We start from the raw sequence: 25,841 nt of genomic DNA on the forward strand, positions 1-25,841 counted from the left end.
ACAGGCCTGTAGTTCCCTGGATCCTCCTTCCAGCCCTTCTTGTAGATGGGTGTCATCTTTTCTAACCCCCAGGCAAATTTTTTAACCTCCCCACAAATTTTTGAAATAGGATTGTATGGACCTAAAATATAGGTCAACAGGTCAACAATGAATATTGTTTAACCCATCATGGTCTCTCAAACAAGTGGAACTACCAATACAGGTTAATATCTCTGCAATTAAGCCTACCTGCTCACCATTCCTAAATATATCTTACACAAGGAGGGTTAGTGTGTTTGCACAGGTGAACCCTCACCTCTTCGAAACAATTCAAGAGAGGATGTGACTGGCATCCTAGGAACAGGATTAAGAGCATTAAACAGCATGGACGCTGAAGATTTACCAAGCAAAATAAGCTCAGCAACAAGTAATTTACAAGAATTAGAAAGTCCATTACGATCTTCCCTATCAGCACTGGGAACTAACCAATGTGCAACCGAGATTAATACCTCTCTTGCTCTTAGCTGTATTCTGTCTCAACTGTGGGTACAATCTACTGTGGCAGTGATTGTAAGAGGTGAAAGGAATACCTTACTCACTGAAGTTGGAAAGGTAATCTGGGATAATGCAACTAAATTTGAAAAGAAATTCCAATCCTGGTGGCATCTAGTTAATTTTGTTTATAACCCTACCAACAGTAAAGACATAGCTTTTGTTTTAAGAACATGCAATGCTTCGGTATACACCATATACCAAATCATTGTGCTGGGATTAAAACACCATGGAATTGTACCCTGTCCATTAGAACATAGAGTTTTGGCTCAACAAAATGGAAAAGAATGGCCAATTGACAATGTTGATGCATGTGTTGTATGGGAACAAGGATTTATTTGTGAAAGTAATACCATTAAGGTGCAAGACATTTGTCTTGACACTGAACAAAACATTTGTCATTTTGAAATACACCCTGATGAAACCCCTGAAACTACACTAGTATATATTGGAAATGGGTGTGTTTGTCTAAGAACCCTTTGTAATTCTATATTTATAGATGACTCCACTGTAGAAATAAATAATCACTCAAATATCTGTATTTGTAATTTTAGCAAAAATATAGGATGCTACTTTAATTATTTGGCTCCTGTCACAACCTACCAATTGCTACAATCAAACTACACATAGTATCAAGATTTACTAGCTACCTCCATTGGAATGAGCCTTACATTGGTAAGAAAACTTGCAATATGATGACCTGACTCAATTGCTAAAATGAGTTTGGAACAATAGACACAAAACCCTGATTCCTGTCCATCATGATGTGGAAGAGATACTCTATATCCTAGAAAAGTAAAGAAAGATGGAAAGCATCAATCAAAAAGGTGGGAAAACCTTTTTGGATGCTCTCTAACAGCAACTATTGGCTCTTGCTGTATTATATTTGTTATTGAACATTGTTCTATATATCAAAGTTTGGAAGATGACAGAACAAGTTATGCTATTACAAGAACCTCCCCACATATATAATATTGTCCAATCCCATTTGATGAAATAACATATATGGTTCTTTAAGAGTTATAGAGGTTAACCTAACATAAATTTTCACTCAAATTATAACTAGAATGCAGCATTGTCTATTTATAGGCACAGAGGCAAGAGATGACCACACCACCACTCTGTGGAAAAAATAGATTGACTTCGGTCATGGGGTGGAATGTGGTGGTACAGACACATCCCCCCCTCAGGCCATGTCACGATGTCAGGACCAGCCAACACTGTGTTCTTGTCTTGGTTACAAGTGCAGTGGGCTGGGATCATCTAGCACTTTCTTGTCTCGGCTACAAGTGCAGTCAGTTGGGACAATTAGGCACTCCTTAAACATAGTTGAAACTCCTGTTGCCTGGATTGTAGCCTGCTCTGGAAGATATCAGAATTACCTGACAAGAATTGTGGCCAAAATGAAAAAAAAAATACTGACCAAAGTCAATCATCTCATGATCCTATAAATAGTGATCCTAGATTAGACACTTTGAGCTCTCCGGGATTGCAGCAGGCTGTGATCCAGTATCTGTCCCTGAACTGGGATGCCTCTCAGGGTAGATTTTGCAAGGACTTTGAATAGTAGAGTTTGCAGGGATTTCAAAGAGTAGACTTTCATGAGGATTTCCAAGATCATCTGCTGATAGATGCCGACAAAGAAGGGTTCAAAGATCATCTGTTGACAAACGCTGACAAAGGAGACTAGTGAGTAATTCACTACAATTAGATTTTGCAAGGTTTCAAAGACCATTTGGTACCAATAGTTTACTACAATTTGCAAAGAGAGAAAAATCTTGATTATTAGTTAACCTCTATATCTGTGTGTGTGTGTGTGTTTGTGTGTGTGCGATTTGATTTAGGAAACTTTGTCGTAAGTCTCGTGTGAACCTTGCCATTTGCGAATCTTTAACTAAGTCACTGTGTTGATTATAGCAAATTTTATTAAATTGCTCTGATAATTGGCTGATGATTAAGTATTATTAAACATAAAACAACCTAATCTTGTGATTTACTTTAATAGTGGTAATAAATCTTAAATTGCTGCTACCTCAAAGTTGTGTAAGATCCATGATCACTCATTTCGCAACAGGTACCCAGAGAACAACTGGTCTTACTGTTAAAGACTGAGGCAAAGAAGGCATTAAGTGCCTCAGCCTTTTCCTTTGTCATTGTTTCCCCTCACATCCAATAAAGGCTGGAGATTCTCTTTAGCCCTCCTCTGTTGCTAATGTATTTATAGAAACATTTTTAATTGTCTTCTACAGCAGTAGCCAGATTAAGTTTTAGTTGGTCTTCGGCCTTTCTAATTTTCTTCCTGCATAACCTCATGACATCCTTGTTGTCCTCCTGAGTGTCCTTCCCCTTCTTCCAAAGGTCATAAACTCTCTTTTTTTTTCCTAAGTTCTAGCCAAAGTTCTCTGTTCAGCCAGGCCGGTCTTCACTGTTGTCTTGTCTTTCGGCACATGGGGACAGCCTGATCCTGCATCTTTAAGATCTCCTCTTGAAGAATGTCCAGCCTTCCTGGACTCCTTTGCCCTTCAGGACTGCTTCCCAAGGGACTCTGTCAACCAGGCTCCTAAACAGGTCAAAGTCTGCCCTCCAGAAGTCCAAGTCAGCAGTCCTGCTGACTCCCTTCCTTACTTCTCCAAGAATTGAGAACGATCATTTCATGATTGCTATGCCCAAGTCATCCTCCAACCATGACATAACCCACAAGTCCTTCTCTGTTCACAAACAACAGGTACAGTGGAGCGCTTTCACTAGTAGGCTTACTCACCAGATATGTCAGGAAGTTATCATCCACACACTCCAGGAACCTCCTAGACTGTTTCCTCTTCTCTGTATTGTATTTCCAGCAGACATATGGTAAGTTGAAGTCCCCCATGAGAACAAGGGTTAGCAATTGTGAGACCTCCCCCAGCTGCTTATAGCATATTTCATCTGCCTCTTCATCACGGTTGGGTGGTCTGTAACAGACTTCCACCATGATATCTGCCTTGTTGGCCTTCCCGATTCTTACCCATAAACACTCAACCTTATTGTCACCATCATCAAATGGTGTTAGACAGTCAAAACACTCTCTAACATACAGGGCTACCCCACCACCTCTCCTTCCCTGCCTATCCCTTCTGAAGAGTTTATAGCCATCTATTGCAGCACTCCAGTTGTGCAAGTCACTCCATCATGTTTCCACGATGGCAACTATATCATAGTTTTCCCACTGCACAACGGCTTCCATCTTCTCCTGCTTGTTGCCCATGCTGCACGCACTGGTATAGATGCACTTCATCTGGGCTATTGATCCCAACACCTTTTTGGGGGAGAAGCCCTAATTCCTACATGACGATTCTCAGGTGCTTCTGTGGTTTCTAACACATCAATAACCCTTGCGTCTTCACTGCCACATGGAACTCCATCCCCTACCTCCACTGAGATGGAAGACTGAAGGACCTCTTTAGCACACATCCCTCAAACATTGGCATACCACCCCCAGGCTTATCTCTAGTGAGCCTGGTTTTATCCCTTTCCCCTTCAAACCTAGTTTAAAGCTCTTGAACTTGGTGTAAACTTGGTGTACTACTAAATTTCACAAGTTACCACCTGTAAGGGAAAAAAATATATTAATCTAATCAAAGACTAGATAAATGTCCTGGGTCCAAAGGTAATAGCCTGTGCTCAGCTGCCAGGTTGCAGAGATCAGCTTTGATTTCAGAGGCTCACCAGTATGACTTTTGTTACGCAGCATCAGAAAAAACATGGTTTTACAGACAGACTATCCTCATCGTTCCAGCTCCCCAGAGAAACATACACAGAAAGTGCATAATTCCCCTAGATGACCTCCTTAATGCAGGCTGGGAAATAGCTCTGGAAAAAAGGCACACTTTGAACAGGCTAATGCATTATTCCTTTTAGGGATGATCTCATCACCTAGCTGAAAAGAAATGTAGCCTCAGTGTTTCTGGAAATTGAAACAGTCAGTGGAGAACCATTGTTTGCCATGGGATTTAAAATATTACTACCCTGAGGAATGTTTACAGAAAAAAATACCAGTAGAATTCTACACATGAGTAGGACCAAGAGGCACTGAAAATCCAAGGGAAGGCCAGGAGTGCAATGTGTTGGCCAACTTCAGATACAAACATAGAAATGAAAAGTGGTTGTTAAATAAAACACTGTAACATGCTAAAAATGGCATCACAGTACCCAGGCAAGCTGGTGACAGCTTCACTTGAAGTTTGGAGTAAAAACAGCAGTGCAGAGCAAGTGCATTTCATTATGTCCGTTAGCTGACATGGACGGCTGTTACTTATGGTCAGAAATAGTGCATATGACACATTTCTGATGTATAGAGTTGATATGATTCAGAATACACTTGTCACCCATATTATGCCTGAAATTAAGAACTCATGAAAATATAAGTTTCATTCATGATTAAAGCTGCTTACAACATGACAGTTTAAACAGAGTCCAGGTGAATGTTTTTTTCTACAAGTGTTTAAAAAAAAAAAAACAAAAACAAAGAAGCACTGTTAGTGATTTCAGAAGAGGGCAACACAAAAGATTTTACTTACTCAGCATCTGGAACTGTAACCTAAATGCTATATCATTCTCCAGGCAGGTGAGAGATCAGATTTTTCATTATATCAAACAGACAAGAGCAGAGAATTGTGTCCTCCAGCTCCTGGTGATGTTCAAATCTAAGAAAAGATGAAGGAGTAGTGGAGGTTTTGCTTTCCATGTTTTTTTGAGAGACAGGACTTACTTATTTTGTCCGTGCTTTTAAAAAGACAATAGCGTGTTGTACTCTAGAAAATGGTGCAGAGTGGTAAATCCTAAACAGCAGAATATTCTTCTTATAATTTGATACTTGATGGCTAAGACCCAGAAAAGGGCCGGATTTTAGATTCATGTCATATGCCTACTGTAGATGTTGGCTGTTGTTAATTTTGGTAACAACCCCTAAGAAGCATAAGAATCCAACAGAAGAGTGATGGATGGTACTTCAGTGTCAAGTTCATCATCTCAAGACACAGTGCTGATGACAAGTCTATCCTGGATAGGAGTTAATCAGTCTGCTCCCACTGAATCCCTGGAACAGCACTACACATACATATGGCATATGTTTCATCTCCTGTGATTAAGTGTATCCTAAAAAAGTAAAAAGGCCTCTTAAATGAAGAAGGGGTGAAGGATCATTCTTCTTCTAGCAGAATGACAGGTCTCTCACATCTCCCAGTGTTTCTTGTGGCAGGAGCTGCTTTCTGAGTGAATGCTTTTGGGTGTCCCAGACAAAAGTACAGATGTCAAAAGATGAAGTTTCTGAACTGTTAGAACTGTTAACACAGAGCTATTCAAATTCATTCCACCATGCCAAGAACTAAGAGGTTATTAGGAGGGTTATTTTGCAGTCAGCATCCCTGCGTGCTTGTGTATACCATAGCAGTGACTGATGGCATTCTTCACATAAAGAAGATTGCTCTTAGGATCAACTGGTTAATCTCTCTCTGGAAGGTTAGCTGGTGTAGTGTCTCCAGCTGCTACACAGAGTAATCTCTGTCATAATCCCTGTCTCCACCACAGCCAGCCACTGCTCTTTTGTGGTGTACAGCTAGTAATGCTCACACACCTGGGCTCAGACCTTCTGTGCTTGCTGTGCATATCAAACAGAAGATGCTGGTACCATATGAGTAAGTAATTTTCTATGAAACTTAAGGAAGTTTTTACCAACCAACTCAACAAAACTACTCGCCTGAATATCTGATCATGATCTGGAGCAAAGACTTCTCACCTCTACTTCCACCTGCCTAACAAATAATTACTGGTGGTTGTAATGGGGGAATGCAGAAATGGCACCTCCCCAAATACCTATATATAAAATGAAAGTGTACTATGACTTTACTCCTTCTGTGTTGACCCAGTAGAATAACTCAACTGTAAGACTACAGAAATAACTGTAATAACTCAGCTGCAAGGCTACAGAAAATCTTCCAGCAACTGGAGTGTGTGGCTGGATGTTTTATCAACAAGGTAAGAATCCAGTAGGTTCACTGGTTATAAAGTAGCATCTTTTGTTTAGATATTCCACATTCACTCTTATCAGCATTTTAAGGTTCCTTGGCATTTGTCTGTTGTTTTGTCTGGGTTTTTTTTAGTAAGCAGAGGTTTCCTCACTCAATTTTTATATCTAGAAATAGAAATTCTCTGTTAATTGTGCCTGGAATGTAAAATTGTTAAAAAGAAAACATTGACACACAGCTCCTTCAGCATCTTTACAGAGTCTTTCTCCATCTAGCTTCAGGAATTTTGGACAAAAAATTTGAGAGGAAATAAAAATCTCATAATGTTGATTAGAAGCAATTTATTTTCAGAAAGAGAATGGTGTTTAATGAAGATTGAATCAAAGAGAAACAGTGGTATTTCCAAGGAAACTTAACATGCACCTCTATAAACATCAATGAATCCCTTTGTTTTGGGGGGGAGGTTTTCTTCTTTTTTTTTCCTCCCAGTTGCTGTTGAGGTGGGGTTTTTTTCTTACTGAGTTAATCCAAAGCAGGAATTCCAAACCATTTCACTTTTTTCAAATAGAAAGTGCATTGACACAAACATGTATTGGGAGGTGTTAGGTGTGCATAAAGTATCTAATTCCTGTGATACACATTTGACTTGATTCCAGACAGAAGCACATTGGGTGATCAGAAGAGAGTGGGTACCAAAGGCAGCAGAAGCAAACATGAATGTGACAAGCATAGTGTAATTACATGGTGTTTATGCCGGGGTGCAGCACTTGCCCAGCAAGAAGGGTGTCCTCTCTGACCATGTGCTTTGGGTTCCTCTCAGAGCAAACCAGGGAACACTGCATGATGGAGCCCACTCAGACCTTAGTCATGACAGGCAGTCAGGAAACAGCTGCAATGCATATCCAGGGATAAGGACAGCACAGCAAAGTGGACCTGCTCCTTTGGATAGATACAGCTGCAGAGTCTGTACCTAACAGGAGATGGAAGGAATCTGAAAGTATAGACATCTGTGTTAAATGAATTGCTTTTCCACTTTTTCTTGTCATCTGAAGATCATATTGCAGTTATTTGTGTGACCTATCTCACGGAGTGGACTATTATAAGTCACTTGTAAACAGCTAGAGCAGATAAGGGTGTCTGGGTAGGCACAGCAGTCAGTGCTTGGAAGAGACAACTGCTGAGTGGCGGGTTTTGGCTCCTCTTACAGTTCTGCGTGTTGCTTCTCTGGGTTGTGGAATGGGGCTGTGAGCCCTGACTTAGCAGAAGGAGCTCATTGAGGCATGTTGATATTCTCAGAACATTAATATCCAAATCCTCAGTCAATTCTGTGCTGAAGTTTCTGCTGTCCAAAGAAAGGAGGACAGGGAAAAAGAGCAAGGTACAGAACATTTCACAAGAGAGCTTGAGAAGTGGAGTGAGACATTTTCCTTCCTGACTTCATTCTACATCCCATACGTTGTAGCCAGAGATGAATCAGTAACTGTGAATGGACAGATCATGCTTTATGCCTTCTTGAAGTCAGAAGGGACTAACAGCATATGAAAACTGAAGAAAATAGGGACAAGCACAGACAATAGAGACGATCAGACAAATCAAGGCTAAGATTCGTGAAGTGTCAGTAGCTTAGCAGACAACAGACTGATCAGGAATTGAAAACAGGAGACAGACAAGGGGTAGCTTTGCATACTGTACACTGAGAGGCATGAGAGTGAGATGACCATCCACAAGAAGAGGAACAATATGAACATGACTGTGCCGGGACTACCAAAGTGCAGAGGACAGAAGGAATTCTCCATAGCACTCAGGCATTACCAGGTACTCAAAGAAACTACAGAAGTTATCTTGACAGAGCAGACAAATACCCCATGGTTGACTGCTCTTTGATGCAACCTTTAAGTACTCTAATATTGCATCATGAATGCACAGACTGCAGATGACTTACAAAGAACCTGGAGGGATGATGAATATGCAAGGACCATATTCAAGGACCAGCTTTTGCTATTCTCTACAAGAAGCAGTGTGAAAAAAAAAGTTGAGTTAAATAGAGGATTTCTGTGGAAGATTTTGTGGAAGACTAGTCTCTCTTTAGAGGAAAGTGAACTTTTCAGGAGCAGACAGGGAGGATAATTAGGAAGGTATTCAATTCATAAAAGAGGAGGGGATAAATAACCACTAATTTAGCATAAAATCAAGATGTCAAGAACAAAATTATTTAAGGCATCCGGGGATAAGAAATGTGCTAATTTCCTATACACCAATGCTAGTGACCTGTGTAATAACAGGAATTGGAATGTATTTATGAGCATAAATTCAGCCTTGTGGGGAAGAATGAAGCCTGGCGAGAAGATCTGCATGACTGGAATGCTAAAGTCTCCTCCTATTACCTGTTTAGGAAGGGATGAGTGGACTAAGAGGGAGGTAATGTTTTATTCTACGTCAAAAATTATACTGTCTGTTTGAATCACTGCCATCTTGGAAGCAAACATTTAATGAATCTTTACAAGCCAATATCCTGACAGGTAAGACATAGTGCCATAGACCAAAGACTTGAGGAAAAACTGATGAGCTTTATAAATATTTAGCTAAAAACTGCAGGCTAAAAGGTCTGTTATCATGGGAAACTTCAGTCCCAGTGGTATGTGCTGACAGTTTCATTCTGCCAAATATCCTCAGATGTCTAAATTCTATAGAAGATAATCCTTAATTCAAAAATGTTGTCTCTGTTACAAGGGAATTCTATATTAGATGCCTTCTTGACAGCTAGAGAGGAATTGATCACACCGTTCAAAAGCCCTGGTAGTTGTGAACTAAACTGTGGAGTTTGGCTTGGGGCATGGAGGCAGTATGATCACATTTCCTCCATGGTCCATCAGGCTGATACAACTTGCTTCTCAGTGTGGTATGGCTGAACTAATGCAGCTGTTTGCCATACTCAGCATGTGAGTGGGTGTGGAGGTGGGAGGACAGTGCTTTCGTAGACTTTCAACTCCCAGCTGCTCTTTCCAGGGAAATGCCACCAAGTCACAATATTTTGCTTGTCATGGAGTTCATAACTCAATGAAGCTGTGATCTGCTGTCTCTCACCAAGGTCAGGCATTGCTGATCAACAGATTGGGAGTACCTTCTGTTTGTTGAAGCAGGGTTTCCAGACCCTCACTGAGTTTCTCAGATGGGAAAATGTGGGAGCGTGCTGGATTCTCTGTGCATTGAGGAAGATTGTCTCGGCTCTCATAGGTGCAGAGGAGCAGACTGCCTTCTGATGCAGACCCCAGCTTCACTGAAAGTTAATGATGAGCTGTCACCTTACTCTATGAGCAAGAAAGCATGCAGGTTACAGAACCATGCAAAATGAGCTAGTCAAAACAAAGGGAGGTGAGACTGTGGAGTTGATACTCATTAGTAATAGTTCAAAGCAGAGAAATCATCCAATATTCAGGAAAAAAAAAGGTACTTACCATGACAAGTTATAAAAATGCTACTAGAAGAAGAAAAACCTAAAAGAGTAGAAAAATAGCAATACAGCAGGACCAAGGATCCTCCATTTTCAAAGAGCAATATATTGACAACTGGTTGGTCAGCACAGACTCACTGGGTGGCCAGAGGTGGGGTGTGAGCATGTTAATGGTCAGGCTAATAATGGCTAGTTCCAGCCCATTACAATGTATAGAAAAAATAAATTAAATGGTGGCTGTGTACTCATAAGCTGTGTGCCTGATCTTGCTCTTGAGCCTCTGCAGCTAGTAAATGATGCCAGAATAAAGATAATTTCCCTGTTACACCCTCATTCATCAGTATTTGCCTCTTTTCAAAGCAACTGCACCTGAACCAGCTTGTTTTGCACCTTAGCAGAATATTTGACAGCAACTACTGTCTTGCAGTTGTTGCTGTTCAGAACATAGCTGTTACCTAAAAAAAATAAAATTCAATATTGCAATGTGAACATAGGGGATACTGCTCCAAATAACTGCACAATCAGCCTTATATTACTAGTCTGTTCAGAGTAAGCTCAGATAACTCTGTGTGATGCTGCATTGCTCTGTGCATATATAACTTCAAGTGATCATGACTTGATCATGTGTGCTCTGCATGTGTGAGCTCTGTGCTTTATATGAGCAGTTTCACAGTGTCACACCTTTGACAATATCAGCTGGAGGTAAAAAATACAAACAGAAAAGCATTAATAAAAATAAACTTTAAAAAATCAGAACCCTGCCACTGAAAATGAAATCACCCCAGCTCAAAAGTCAGACCCAGGCAGTAAAATGAGATAATTTAAATATTAATTAATGTATCACATGCATTACATATATCATAAAGGAAAGAAAGAAGAGACAGATATTGAAGAATATACATTAGGACATAAAACTGTAGGAACAAAGAAAACTACATGGTCAGCAAAGTTCAGGGTAAAAAGGAAAATGTGAAAGTAAATTTGGAACAAAAGAATATGTAAAGAAGTAAGGTTTTTTTGAGAAGATGTCTATGGAATTGTCTACAATATGACAGAAAAGACAAGCTCCTCTACATGTTTCTGTTTTGGGCTTTGTGGAACAGTCAATATGCTGTGATGGCAGCACATCTCCTAGTGATGATGGTGGCAATGATGGCATATTTTCTATTCTGACAGTGACTCAAAGAAATATTAAAAAGCAGCTATTGAAGTTAGATATTTTCAAATCAGCAGGTCTGTATAGCTTGGATCAGAGAGTTTTAAAATGTTGTTTGAGTAGCTCTCTGAATCCTTAACACCGATTTTCAATAAAACTTGGAACAGTAAGCTAGTTTCAGAAAATTGAAAGGAAGTCAATGCAATCTGGAAAGGGTAAAATGGGCGATCTGGTGGGCCTAATGGGTCTTTCAGCCCTAAAGAATGGCCAAAGCAAAGATGGGTAATAAGATTATTTCTCCTTGCCAAGGATTTGTTGACAATAGGTTGTGCTAGTTAACTTGATATATTCTCTCAATGAGGTCATAAATTTAGTTAAGAAGTAATAGTGCTGATGCAAGCACAGAGCTTTCTACAATTTCACACCACATTTTCATTAGAAATTAAAATATTATAAAATAAAGAAAAGACATATTAATTGGGTACTTTTCAAACCTGAATTGAAAACTCAATACATGTATCTCTGAATATAGTTGGCCAATGAGCATGATACTATTTAACATGTTTATAAATAACCTACTGAAACAAATGACAGATGATATAAAAGTGGGAGAGTTGTAAGCCCTGAAGACGACATGCCCCTCAGCAAGTCTGGCACTAAGACCCCAGGAAGTGGAGCACTGGACTTGTTCACCATGGCTGAAGAGGATTTAGCAGTCACAGAAGATAGAGACATGAAGATGAGTTCATGCTGTTACTGTTATATGGTGTTTCCAAATATTTCCTCTTATTGGCAAAGACCTGAAGTGTTAACAACTATGGGTGTATTTTACACTGAGAATTGAACTAGCAGGACACCATGGATGTGAAAACAAGAAAGTTCTTTTGCGAAGGATTTTGTTAAACAGCAGACAGTACAGAGAAGGCACAGGGGAAGGATGAAAAGATTGAAAATTTTTCTTTATACTGATAGAATCAAAGAGCTCTGCTGGCTTAGATTTATGCAGAAGAGATTAAGGGGATGACTTCATGTAGGTTTGTAAGTACTGACATGAGAACAGAAATCTCATAATAGAGTGTCCTTCAGTACAGCAGACTGAGACATAATAAGATGCATTGGCTGGAAGTTAAGGTTAGACAAATCAGATCAGACAAAAAAGATGCATTAAAGCCATTGGACCTATCTGTTGCTGAGGTATGCTCTTGATCCTCAGAAATGTTTAAATCAAACCTGCTTTACAGGGAACACCTCACTCTACTGAATAGTTAAACATTAAATTCACGAACTGTGATTTCCCCAGGAATTTCTAATGCCAATTCAATGCTCTGGACTCAAACTTTGATTTTCATAGAAGTCAAAGAAGTGAAAGATAAATGCTGGCAGGTCTTTAGGTGCATTCCTGAATCTGATGTTGTACCTTCAGGGAATTTCCTTTTGGTTTTACCTGATGTCATTTCAGAATGTTTTTATGCACAGTTTACGGTTCTAGACAGACAACACATTGCTGGAAGCCCAAGGCAGCAGAGGATTGTCCTCAGTAGGGCAACGAGTCGCCACAGGAAAGTAGAAAGCTGAACCAAGGCCTAACTTTTTTGCACACACATTGCAAAATTCATGTTTTCCTAAATGTCTCTGTGGCCATCTTTTGAGAATGGGCAGGCTGTGACTGTGCTTCCTGGGTCCCATATTATTGTTGTGGCACTTACCCACGAAATGGGAAACATGGGCTGAGGGGGCTGAGCCTGTTCTGAGCGCACATATCTGGAGAACTCCAACACTGTTCCTCCTGAAGTTGAGCCGTTAGGCAGCGAGCATATATGCTCAAATGTTGAACAGGCAAGAAGTGATCTGACACTGGTCCAGATGGGAGGTAGTGAGAGCTACAGATTTGATCTCTGGTCCTGAGTCCTTTTTTTTCTTCTTCCACAAAGAAATCCATTCAGGGAGACTCCACACAATTTTTTTTTTCCCCATTCATTCACTTTCTCAAGGAATTGGTGAAACAGAATCTGGATTAGGCTGCACCATAATCCAGTTAAGATGCAGCCTAACCCAGTTACAAGTAATAATGGTAAAAGAGGGAAGAAGACAAAGGGACAGGCTGACTCAACTGCCCCATGGAGAGAAAAAGTAATAAAAAAAATTTCTAAAGAAAAAAAATGAATCCTCAGTCAGTGTTAAGTTTTCCACACAGGCAGAATCCTTCCAAACTCTTCCTGGAGAGTGAAAACAAATGGAAAGTTAAAAACATGAAGATGTGTTTCCCTGATGCATGGATAGCTCACATTAGCATTAATAGAACTACCCATATGCCTCATAGACAGAACAGGCTCAATATCTATATTGACTCTGGGAGCTGCTAGGTACAAAGTAAAATGCACAGGAGGCTCCTGGAATACATAATACCATAGGCTAGTAAGATCTTCCTTTTTCTTAGGAGCACCATGAAGCTAAATATGTACCTTGGAAGATGACTCTAGATAGAATTGCTTATATAGACAGGAGGCAAAGCTCATTTTTGAAGGATAGAGACCTTATGTAAAACCTACTGAAAATGAAAAATAGAAGATAAAGAAAAAAAGTGAGATACCTTTTTCAGCTATGACAGTTGCTATATCAAAAAGAAAAGTGATGTTTTTTCTCTTCTAGTTCTCTGTTGTGTGAATGTTTTTAATAGTTAGAATATAATATTCAAAAGCAAGACAGCCTTTGGAGGGATATGTTACTCTAGAGAAATAATCTCATGCAACAGATTTCTAGATTGGTAAAACCTGCTTATATGTTTCTGTCTCAAAAAACTTGTGCTCCTTCAAATTCATGTATTCTGGTTCTAGAATGAAATCAGTTGCTTCCCAACAGAACTCTGTCATTTCACCCTTTTTTGGAACAGCTGTATGGAAAAAGATGTAAATAAGTGAAATGACATATTTTAATTTTGTTGAGGTGTTTAACCAGTAAATGTGCATTTCTTGATTACTGATGAATGAATACATTTTAATTGTAATACTCCCAAAAATATTAATATCATCAACATGCTAAAAAAATAAACTTTATAGAGAGAACTACCAGCTGTGTGCTAAATACGGTCTTGTGCATGCATTTTTAGATTACTTTTTAAGTATTAATGAATGCAAATGCACAAACTAACTTTTTTTTAAGGTATAAAGTGAATAAATTAGACATTTAAAACATGCTTTATTTCTCTTGATCAGTAGCCCATACAAGCACTTTCACTGACTCAGAAGGAAGCTAAATGAGCAATTTCTGAATAAAGGATGCACAGCATGCTTAAATTTGAAAAATCACTATTGTAATTTCTATTATTACAACTGAATAATTGGGTCAAATTCTGCTCACATAATCTTACTGCATTCAGGCTACAAGCTACTGCAAATACAAGGCACTTGTAATCTGACTATTTTCTTTGTTGAAATACTAATGGTTTATAAGATGTATCTTCATTAAAGTTGTGCTCATTTTTAATTTTTCTTTTGTGAGTGTGAAATGCAACCTCACTGACAAATGGCACCAAAAGGCACAGATATTTAATACTTTTCCACATCAGTCTTCACCAAAAAGGTCAAATGGTTAGAATGTTCAATATCACTGTGAAATAAAACATCAGCACAGAACAGGAAAGGAACAAGTAATACTGCTCTTTGACAAGTTGAATCTTTTCATAACTGCTGGCACTGATGGATTTCATTCAAGTTAGTTGTCGTGGTTTAACCCCAGCCAGCAACTAAGCCCCATGCATCTGCTTAGTCATTCCCCCCGGTGGGATGGGGGAGAGAATTGGAAGAACAAATCTGAGAAAACTTGTGGGTTGAGATAAAGACATTTTAATAGGTAAAGCAAAAGCCATGTGCACAAGCTAGGCAAAACAAGGGATTCATTCACCACTTCCCATCGGCAGGCAGGTGTTCAGCCATCTCCAGGAAAGCAGCGCTCCATCACATGTAACGGTTACTTGGAAGACAAATGCCATCACTCTGAATGTCTGCCCCTTCTTTCTTCTTCCCCCAGCTTTATATGCTGAACATGACATCATATAGTGTGGAATATCCCTTGGGCCAGATGGGGTCAGCTCTCCTGGCTGTGTTCCCTCCCAGCTTCTTGTGCTACTTGTTGTTGGGGTGGTGTGAGAGGCAGAAAATGCCTTGACGCTGTGTAAGCACTGCTCAGCAGTAACTAAAACATCCCTATGTTATCAACACTGTTTTCAGCACAAATCCAAAACACAGCCCCATACTAGCCACTATGAAGAACATTAACTCTAGCCCAGACAAACCAGCACACAACCAGAAATGACTGAAGCAATCTCAAAGCCACTGGGGTTATTTCTAAGAACTTCTGGCGGGGCAGGGTAAAATACTGTAAAACAAATATAGCTCAACCTTTTAAAAAAAATCTGAAACAAAAATAAAATTATATGTAAGAAGCCATAGGATGATAAGGAGATGGGTAAATCATGTTGAATTGCTATAATTTTGTTTTGTAATAGCATGATTGGCATCATGAGACAATAGTAGCAGTACTGAATCACATATGTCTTGTCTCATTCCTGGAACTGTTTCACACAATATTCTCACAGGAAAGGTAGGGAGATATAGGCTAAGCTACCTACTTGTAGGGTGGATGTAATGCAGGCTACGTACTCATTCCTGAGGAATAATTATCAAATACCCACTCTCAGGACTAACAGATATACTGAGCGGGATTTTGTAATGTGTTGTTCTTGGTCTAGGATAGGCTTTGACACTTAGAAATAATCAGCAGTGGAAGTACAGGATGGGATTCACCTGGTGAATAGGCAGTTCTTCAGGACAGAAGGGAAAGCCACCCCTTCATATCATGTTACAGTGGGGCATTTAACTCAGAACACAGTATGCAAGATAAAGAAGGGAACCCTTCCTCCTCAATAAAGATCAGAGCCTTCATTTTTAGGCTCTGTATTTCGATATATATTGAGATATTGGAGAGAGTTCACAGGAGAGCTGCAGGAATAACCAGAGTCCTAAAAAATGCAACCTATGGAAGATTTCAGAGGCTTGTACAACTTGGAGAAGACTGAGGGAAGACAAGACAATGATTTTCTGATTTGCAAAATTTGCTGCCAAAAATAATGGAAGAATTTGTTCTTGAGCTCTGTGACGAATTCTGGCAAGAAAAGCTCAGATTAAATATCAGGAAAAAGTACCCAGTCATAAAGTTAGTAAAACTCTGTGATAGCTTGCTCAACTATAGTATTATGCAACATCATGTACATGCCTGGGTATAAGTAGGATTGGTATAGATATGAGGGTTTCTGCCTTTGGCAGGGGATAGACTAGATGAACTCTGCAGGCTGATATTTGACCTTTGTTCTCTATGGTTTGTATGCTCACCTGAATTTGTTAATGAAAAAAAGAATTCGGTATCTTGGGAACAGTTAGGCTGCTGATGTACTGAAGCCATTGCCTAGCACACTGGGTAAAATTTTTCCATTATTTTTCCTAGCTGTCTGAATCCATTTGCAACCTCTTGATTTATCTTAATCTTATAAACCCTCTGGGGCATGATCTGCCCTTTTTCTTTTTCTGTGAGTGTACTGTCTAGTGCAGTGGATTACACTACATTAATTCCAGTTATTATAACATATACAATTACTATATTGATCATCACCATCATTGCAGCTGTGGTGCACACTCTGAGCCAGTGTTTGGTACAAAGCATAGACAGGGAAATGAACAATCCGATGGCCATTGCCCTCTCCTGAGATCAGTGTGGACAACCCATAGGGGTTAGAAGCAGACATCAGAGAGTGCAAACCTAAACTGTGAGAGAAAATTATTGTGGGGAGATTCCTTGGGAAATCACTTCTCAACTAATAAACCTCCAGGAAAGTACAGAATATGCTAGCTCATAACCATTACCACTGCTACTGTTTGCCCATGGGACTGATATCAGGTAGAGAAGGGAGGTGAAAAATCTTTAAATACCAGTCCATGAGAATGGAATTGGAAAGAGGATAGAAAGGAAAGATCAAAGCAGTGTTTACTGTCTGAAGTGCATATGGACTCTGTCTGAAACCAGACCAGTATCATTTAAATGGGTTAGAAATTTCTCTCCATGCAGGATCTGAGAAAAGTTATTATCTAAAAGACTTCCTCTGTTTTGCAATAATACCTTAACCTAAATAAATCTGTCTGATTCTAGGATGAGCATGACAGAATGTCATCTCTTAGTGACATCAGCCTTTGAGGTTGGATTATAAATAAATGCTAACAGTAATAGATATGAGAAATTTAAACAAGCTAGCTGGGAACGATACATTGTTTTAATAGAAATATTCAGGTTTCAAAACTTTTTCATTGTTTTCCAAGGCGAAGAAATATGACATGTTTTATAACTTCTGATCAAATGAGAAAGGTTTATCACATAATAAGCAGAGCCCCAGGATCAGGGGACTCACCTGGAAGTTCTAGATTCAGGTCTCTAATCTGAATTCCTTCTGAGGAACATTATGTTTCTGACAGAAGACAGTACTAGTGAATATTTTTAACACTGATAGCTTGAATCAAAATTGTTAAATGTGGAGCAAATAATCCATTCTGTTCGATCTTCACTGGAGGACTATTGCTTCATCCAGTGAAGCAGCATCAAAGCCATTTTTTTCTACCTGAAATATGGCCTAAAATGTGTTTTGAAAGACATGTTTAGTTTTTTATATTTTGCAGATAGCAGCTTTAACTTTGAATTTTATTAGAAGTTTCATTCTTCTTTTCATGCTTTCTTAAGTATCTTAGCTCAGGTAGACATTATCGACCTGAATTTGATATTATAATTATTCTACATTGGGACAATACCATTGACTTCTAGTCCTGATACAGACTGTTAAATCAAAATCCAAACCAGGTATCATTTGCATTAATATGTGTATAACAACATAAACACTCAAGGGGATTCAGTTTTCTTAACTTAAGACATCTATGACATAGACATCTATGTCTGTATCATCCTGAAGTCCAATTTCTGGCCAATGGAGGGAAATCTATCTCACCAAATGTGTCTATTTTAGGATGAGATAAATGATATCAGAAAAGCAACTGATTCTGCCCATTGATGGAAAGAAGAGCCAGGACTGCTTGAAAGTCCACAGACATCTACACTTAATCAGATGAAGTCAACTTTTAAAGGCAATGACTGAGACTAAGCTCTTATCTGGGCACATGGAAATACATAATGAAAGCAAGCCCTCAGGAGTTTACAGCTTGGAGCCCAGATCCAGCTGGCTTCTGTACACATGCAGTCTGATAGATAAATCAAAATGTTAAAACCAAGCGTGGGAAAAAAACAGCATTGTTACCCTTCCTATATCCATAAAAAATATTAAACATGCTAATACTCTGGATTGATCATGTTACTTGTAGCATGGGATGTCACATTACAGCTCACTTTGCAACCTTGGGTAAACAGAGCATTACACACCAGCCATCCCACTGCCTCTGCCAAGCAACTGAATTCTTAAGCCAGAATGAGAGTCCCTGCCAGTCTGATTCCCTAAACAAGTCATTTTGCCAGCATTCACATTCTATTAAGGAACATCTTTTAATTGTTTCATTCTTGATTAAACTGCCTTGGACATATATTAACATGTATTTTGGAGTAGGTTTAATTTTGAGTGATTAATTTTTCCAAATCCCTCTTCTGTAAACCAGCAACTTTCCTTTCCAGATAGGTAAACACCCAATTTAGAAATCACAGCATTTGAGGGGTATTTATAATTAAGTTTAGCATTTTAGCACTCCCAGTAAGAAATAAGCTAGTAAGATAGTCTGACAATAGACTTCAGTGGAGTTCAGAAAGTCTGCTCCCTTGCAGGGCTCTACACTACTTAGTACAGTCCAAATTCTGTAATTTCTTAGCATGCTTATTATATTATAGTAATGCTGCAGAACAGTGCATTAAAGTGGTAAGATTAAGGAATATCCACTTGAATTATAATGATCAAGGTCATTCAGAGTGCTCCAGTGAATGCAGACCCTGTTTGTATGTGCACAGTGATCTCATACGCAATAGACCATCATTCAGTTAGTTTTACAAAGAGGTTCCCTTTGGACTATAACCCTCCACGTGATGGCAGCTAAGAGGATAGTCTTTACTGGCAGAAGAAAGTGCCCAGGAGGAGTACTGAAGATTTACTGTCTTTGGAGGGAAATGACTGGGGAAAAAGAGATAGCAGCCCCTCAGTACTGAAACTCTAGTCCTCTGTATCATGTAACTATCAAACATACTGGTCTCCAAAGCCTTTTATGACACTCCTTCTCAAGGTCTGAGCATGATGTAGCACCTTGCTTTGATCCTTGAAATGCTAATTTTCATTTCGAGGCAACAGTCAGTTTTAAAGTTGATGCTGTTGCCTCGAAATGAAGCTCGAAATGCTGTTGCAAAGTTGATGGCTTTGATGTCATTATCAGTGCTGGATTGACTCAAAATGCCAATTTATCCATATAGTTCTGAAGAGGTTTATGTATTTGAAAGTTTTTTTGTTTATTTCAGCTATATCTGCTGGTCTAATGAAAGATATTATTTCTCTCTAAAACCTTGTGTTCTTTGTATCCATAGACCTTCATTGCCATGGGGAATCTCCATCCTTGGAGACTTTCAGAACTTAGCTGGACAAGCTGATCCATATTTGAAGATGACTTTACTTTGAGCAGGAGATTGAACTAAGTGGTGTCCAGAAGCTTCTTCCAACCTACATCAATCTGTGACTTTATAAGTTTTAAATCTGGTAGGTTTCAAATCTGCTCTTTTTAGGTGTTTGTAATGAGGGATCTGATCACATATTTTAACTCTGGTAGTAGCTTAATCAGTTAAAAAAGGCAGATTCTCAGAAAGCTATGAGAAAATATGAAGCAACATAAGTTGAATTGCGAAGGATACTGTGAGGTTCCTTTTAACTGCCTTGGGCTTCCCAGATGGAGAATGGATTTCCAACTTGAGATGGTTTTCTGCAGGTCTGAGAGTTTTGCCCTCAATGAAAAGAAGAGTTCAACAGAGAAATGCAGAGTAGTAGATACACTCAGTCCAAAGAATACATATGAAATGCATGTACACAGTAGGATAAGCAGCAGCATGGCTTGAAGAGGTATCTCTGTCATATGTGATAATGCCTCTCCCTCACACTAGAAACAGATTTGGATATGGAAGGCAGTGCTGTAAATAGTCACATCTGTATTACATGCATGTGTTTGGGGTGGTGGTTGGACAGAGAGAAAGACTTTTATCAGAGGATTGGGGCATGGCTTTATTTTTACAAAAGAGCATATGCACTATCCTCAACTGCAACACCTATTTGAATTTCCACAAGAGAAAAAACAAACAAACAAACAAACCTAAGCTACATTTTAAGGAAATCTATAGTCAATTTCAAGTAAGAGTTTTCTAAACTGATAATACAACATCTTTTACACTATTGGAGTTGAATGGGAGCTTCAATTTTCTGCAAGTATTTTGGAGTCTACTACTGTGCATTTATAATATCCATATATTTAGCATTCACTTTAATGGTTCAAATATTTCCTTAATTGAAAAACAACTCCAGTGCAGCAAGGGTAGTTGAGATTTTTACTTTAAATAATGTTTCACTTCATCTAAAATTAATGATGACTAGCAAGGGCTTATTTATATAGTAGAGTGCAATTAAAAATGATGCACTGATTTGGGTTATTCTCTATGGCCCTGGTCCTGCAAATACATGAGACTAATTTTATGCAAAACAGTTTTCACACTAAGTTCCACAGAAATATTCAAGCATATAAAAAGGCTCAGAAGAAGTGTTTTTAAAATTAAGATATATATAGACATGTTCTAGTGCTCAGGATGTTCTGCACATTCATATTGCTCTTACTGAACATCTTTACCTGCTCAGCATCAGTAAGAGTCAGTATTCTTAGTTCATAGAAAGAAAACCAAACATTATGTCTCCAGCAAGGACAGGAGTTGAGATGGGAGAATCAATGGATGAACTTTTGTTTACCAAGATTAATTGCTACCTGTAGCTTTGTTTTAATTCAGTCCAGTGTTGCCACTGCAATCCAGACCTTGTGAAGCCAAGATGATTTCGCTCAGCTCAAACTCCAAGTGCCTCATGTAGAAAAAAGATAAAGAAATCCAATGTTAGACATTTACAGATCTTGGCTCTCATCTTCTTGTAGCACAAATCAATTTGGCCTGGAATTTATTGGATTAAATATGCCTCCTGACACTCTGTATAGGTGATGGAAGCTACAAAAACATTTACATCTGACAATATGAGCTGCCAAAGAGAATCAGTTTCAAAATTTTGTCCATAAACTGCAGTAGCATTTACTGGGGGGATGCCATCTGGTGGGGATATTAAGAATTTTTAGGTCACCAGTAATGCCCTTTTTGCTAGGGTGCCTCTAGCAGTCTGTATCATATACAGAAGCAGATGTTGAATCCCATGTTGTGTTGATGTATGAGCTCTGAGCTATAACACATGAACCAGTGCCAGCCTACTGAGACTTACTGGTTGGGCATGGTCAATCATAACTTTAACTAAACAGCTTTGAACAGGAGGTAGTCCCTGTAAAACACTTGAGAGACCAGACACAATGAGTCTGCATCAGACCATGTAGATGTGACTATGTCCTCAACAGCTGTCTAGACCTAACAGTCTGTGCTGAAGGTTTGGGGCTTGGCATGTCAACTCCCTCCCTGATTTTTCTGTAAAAATATGATGATGAGAGGGACCTGTTTTAGCTGATAGGACATTAAAAAATACATATGATTATAACTTTTAAAATTATGCTTATAATGTCATAGACTAAACAGGAAACATGACTGATTCCCTTCTTAACTTAAAGACTTTCCCAGCATATTCTTTTCATTCATGGCACACTTAATAATGTCTGAGCAAATGTTTCTGAGGGCCTCATTCTGGACCACTAAGCATGAATATGCACCATAGTGCTTTTGCTAAATGACCAGACTAACACAGCGTCAGTATAGTTAATGCATCATTTGTCATAGTCACAAAGACGGAAAATACTTTCATGCATTTGTTTTTATTTGGGAACTGCATACTTTCAGAAGCCATACTCAGCAGGAAAGCTAAGATTATTAGAGCACATTATGCAACCTTTGGAATCTAGATAAAATATGAGAGACGTCTCTATCACACATTATGATCAGGAAACTAAACTCCTTGCAGCTATCTTAGAATACAGCTGTGTACCTTCATCAGTCTTATTTTGAAAATGTTATGCTATTCTTCAATATTTCTAAGCTTTGGTTTGTGTATCAGTTAAGTCTCGAATCTCATTCACTTTGTCTGTATCTGCATTATTCTGACCAATGGCAAATTCTACACTAGCGACACACTCAAAAAAGTATTGTGTGTTTATTAGAGATGGTCAAGTCCATGGCAGGTACAAATATTAAAGTGTCAGATGACAAAAAATGTGATATGCATTTTTAGAAAAGCCCAAGCCTATCCAGTACACCTTCAAAAACACATTACTCACTTGAAACAGTGAACAGGAATAACAGTGCTTAAAACACTATTAAAAATTCAGTGAAATTAAAATAAAGGATTCCATGAATTTCTGTGAGGTTTTCATAAGTCTTCAGAGTATTATAGCTGCAAACTAAGCAACAGATATTCAACCAGCACCCTCTTCATGGACACAAAACAACAGCTACTTCCTTAAAGAACCTTCCTCTTTATTTACTGCTTGAGGGGAGCAATGATGCTGGGTGCTGCAGTAGCCCAATCCATGTGGTTCGAGCTATGCAGCTGCCTGCTGCACTTCTCTCCTGCTTGCATTTCAACATCAGCACATCTATCTGGAGCAGAATTAAAGTGTTTTCTCTCAAAGCAAACTTGGAGGAATGCAGAGAGAATGAAAGGGCCATCAGGATTCTGCTCTGAGCTGTGTCTGTCCAGTGCCTGCGCAGTGCCTGCTGCCACTTTTTCCTATTTCCTCCCATAACTTCCATATTAAAGTTATTTGATTTTAATTTCCCAAAGAGTTGGGTGTATGATGTGTGGGTGTTCATTTGTGATGGAGGGATTTGTAGATAAGTGAATTTTCAGATGTAATTCCTTCACTTCAGACCATTGTTTTCCCTTTATGATCCATTTCTCCTCCTCCCAACTTTTCACTAGGGTTTTTCCTTCCAGTCTCCCAATCTACCAGACTACCTCTAGTACCTTACCACAGCTAAAAAACCAAACCATTGTATTTTTCCTTCTTATCATCTTTTCCCACTTTCACTTCTCTGTCTTTCAGATGATGAGTACGAAAGAAATACTGTAATCTGAAAAAGTTATTAAGTTATTTTAACATTTTTGAAGATCTGCCTGTTGTTTACATACCTCATTGCAATTCCTGTCTGCCTTGTGGGCTGTCTGTACTGGACGTACAACAGCATACCACTGATTCCTTGGATCTTGCAGAAAGGTTTGTTTGCTTAGGCTTCTTTGTTGCATCTGAATTCATTTATCAAAGCCAAATGCTAACCCAGAGATTAACATTTTTTAAGAACTTCCTGGGCCTGACTGGTAAAATGATTAAGGAAAAGAAAAGAGGTTTTATCATGCTACAGAAAATGCAAGTCTTAATTTTAGCAGATCTAAGATCTAAAGCTGAAATGAAGTAACATTTTAAATGGCCAAATTGAACGAACTGAAAAATGCACCATCCGGAAAACATTCCATCTGACTCCCAATTGACATCTTAACTAAATCATTTTAGCAAACAAATAAGAAACAGAATTGAAAAGAGACAGATTGAAAGGGAATGAAAATGTCTGTGTGAAAGCTGAATCCCATAGTTTTATGAGTTACAGCTGATATCAGAGAAAAGTGATAATTACTAAGTAAATCTCTCATACTCATCAAATGACTGGAAGGTCTTTAATGCTGGCAAAACAACTACTGATCTTCCCCAATCAACTTCCACATTGCCAGAGAAGGGTGATATTTTTCATCTTTGGGCTATTATGCAGTTATTTCATTGACACTTTGATTTCTCTTTTCTAATCAAATGATGAAGAAACTATTCTACAAATATTGTGATTTTAGAATCCTTCATAGTTAAAGAAACAAAGAGAAGTCCCACTTTGAGATCCTAATGAAACATACTGTGATTGCAATGAATTCTTAAAAGATCTCACTGACCTCATTTCCCAGTGCCAGCACCATGTCAGTATACAAGTCATGGATAGCGATGCCCCCTTATAGCAGGGTCTTCCAACTGCATTTCATGTGTTGGATCATCTGGTCTGTGTTCATGAAATCATCTTATTTCCCACTAGCTAAAGCAACTTTCTGTAACATTTCAATGTTTGTGTCATTATTTGAAAAATTAGGTACTATTGACTACAGGCTGGCAGATAACCTGTTTACATTTTTAACTGCCTTTGTCATGAAACTAGAAACATCTTTCAATGTTGCTCCTGAGATTTTTTATGATTTATAACATCTTACAAGCTTTTCTCAGAAGTGAAAAGGGACATTTCTCTCAGTCCCTAAACTGTTCGTCTCTGCCCTGACAATTCATATTCCCTTTATATATATATATATGTAAAAGATGATAACTGATGAAAAGAGTGGGAAATTGTAGTTGTCCAGCATGATGGCTTGTGTTACATGTCTCTGATTTTCATCTGGGAGAGTGTATACCAATTAGAGATTTTTCTTTCCTAAAATTAATGGATGTACTTGAGTCACTTCATTTCCTTCTAGCTCACCTGAAAACATTCTAGAGCAAAAGAAAGCTGTGGTTTCTGGGGTTTGTCATGAGTGTAAGATTTCAAAGGCCTGGTCCAGTGGTAATAAAATAGAAAAGTTTCTCACTGACTTCAATAGTCATGCCTACAGCAGCATGGCCTGGTGGAAGCCCCCTAAAAGCTTTTCATCAGGCAGCACATTGTTTTTCCTCTGAGGAAAATGTTAGTCAGATCTTCTGGGAGCAGAGACCAGCCCTGAATCCCATGGGAAAGGAGAGAGTCATGTATGTGCATGTTCCACATGCAAGTGCATCCTACACCTACACCTACACCATGGCTGCCACAGCTGACATCATTCTACACTGGAGCTGGCCCCTGCAGGTGTGTGGCTCATCCCTTGTGGGAATTGCAGCAAAGGCTGATACTAAAGCATTGGAGTTAAACTGTGCAGTAGTTCAGAGGGAGAGTGGAAGGCTGCAGGAGGAATAAAGAACAGTTTTTTAATGTGGAGGGATTGGCTGTTCCCTTCATCATCAAGTCACATGCAATATATTCTGTTCTCAAATGTTTTAGTACCCCAATAAATCAAATCTATCAACCTTTGCTTTTACTGGAGCTCTTTGCTAGAATTATTCTCTTTAATCGTATGTTTAATGCTTGACCACTGAGAAGGAAGAAAAGAACAAGTTCACTGCCTCTCACTACCTTTCTCAATGAAGCTGATGAATATTTTTGCCATCTTTGTGCTTTAAAAATTACTTAATAAATCTTTATAGACTGAGGAACAGTAAAAGTTCTAGCTTTCTTTTAAGCAGAAAAAACAGCATATATGAGAATAAATAATTTAGTTTAATACATCTCACTTCTCACTAAATAATGTTAGCACATTATTCAGAGAAAAGCTGGAATGAAAATCAACTGAGACATATTAAAATATTAAATACAATTTGCCTGATAT

At 38.7% G+C, this 25,841-nt stretch overlaps 1 long non-coding RNA gene across 1 annotated transcript; it reads left to right on the forward strand.

Moving 5' to 3' along the window:
- Nucleotides 1-2,202: 2,202 nt before the first annotated feature.
- LOC141942074 (uncharacterized) lies at nucleotides 2,203-23,529 on the forward strand. The gene is made up of 3 exons (XR_012628513.1): nucleotides 2,203-2,220; nucleotides 19,748-19,916; nucleotides 23,443-23,529. It is a non-coding gene; the product is annotated as an uncharacterized LOC141942074 (long non-coding RNA).
- Nucleotides 23,530-25,841: the final 2,312 nt, after the last annotated feature.

This window comes from Strix uralensis, chromosome 4 (genome assembly GCF_047716275.1).
Source record: "Strix uralensis isolate ZFMK-TIS-50842 chromosome 4, bStrUra1, whole genome shotgun sequence".
Classification (NCBI taxonomy): Eukaryota; Metazoa; Chordata; class Aves; order Strigiformes; family Strigidae; genus Strix; species Strix uralensis.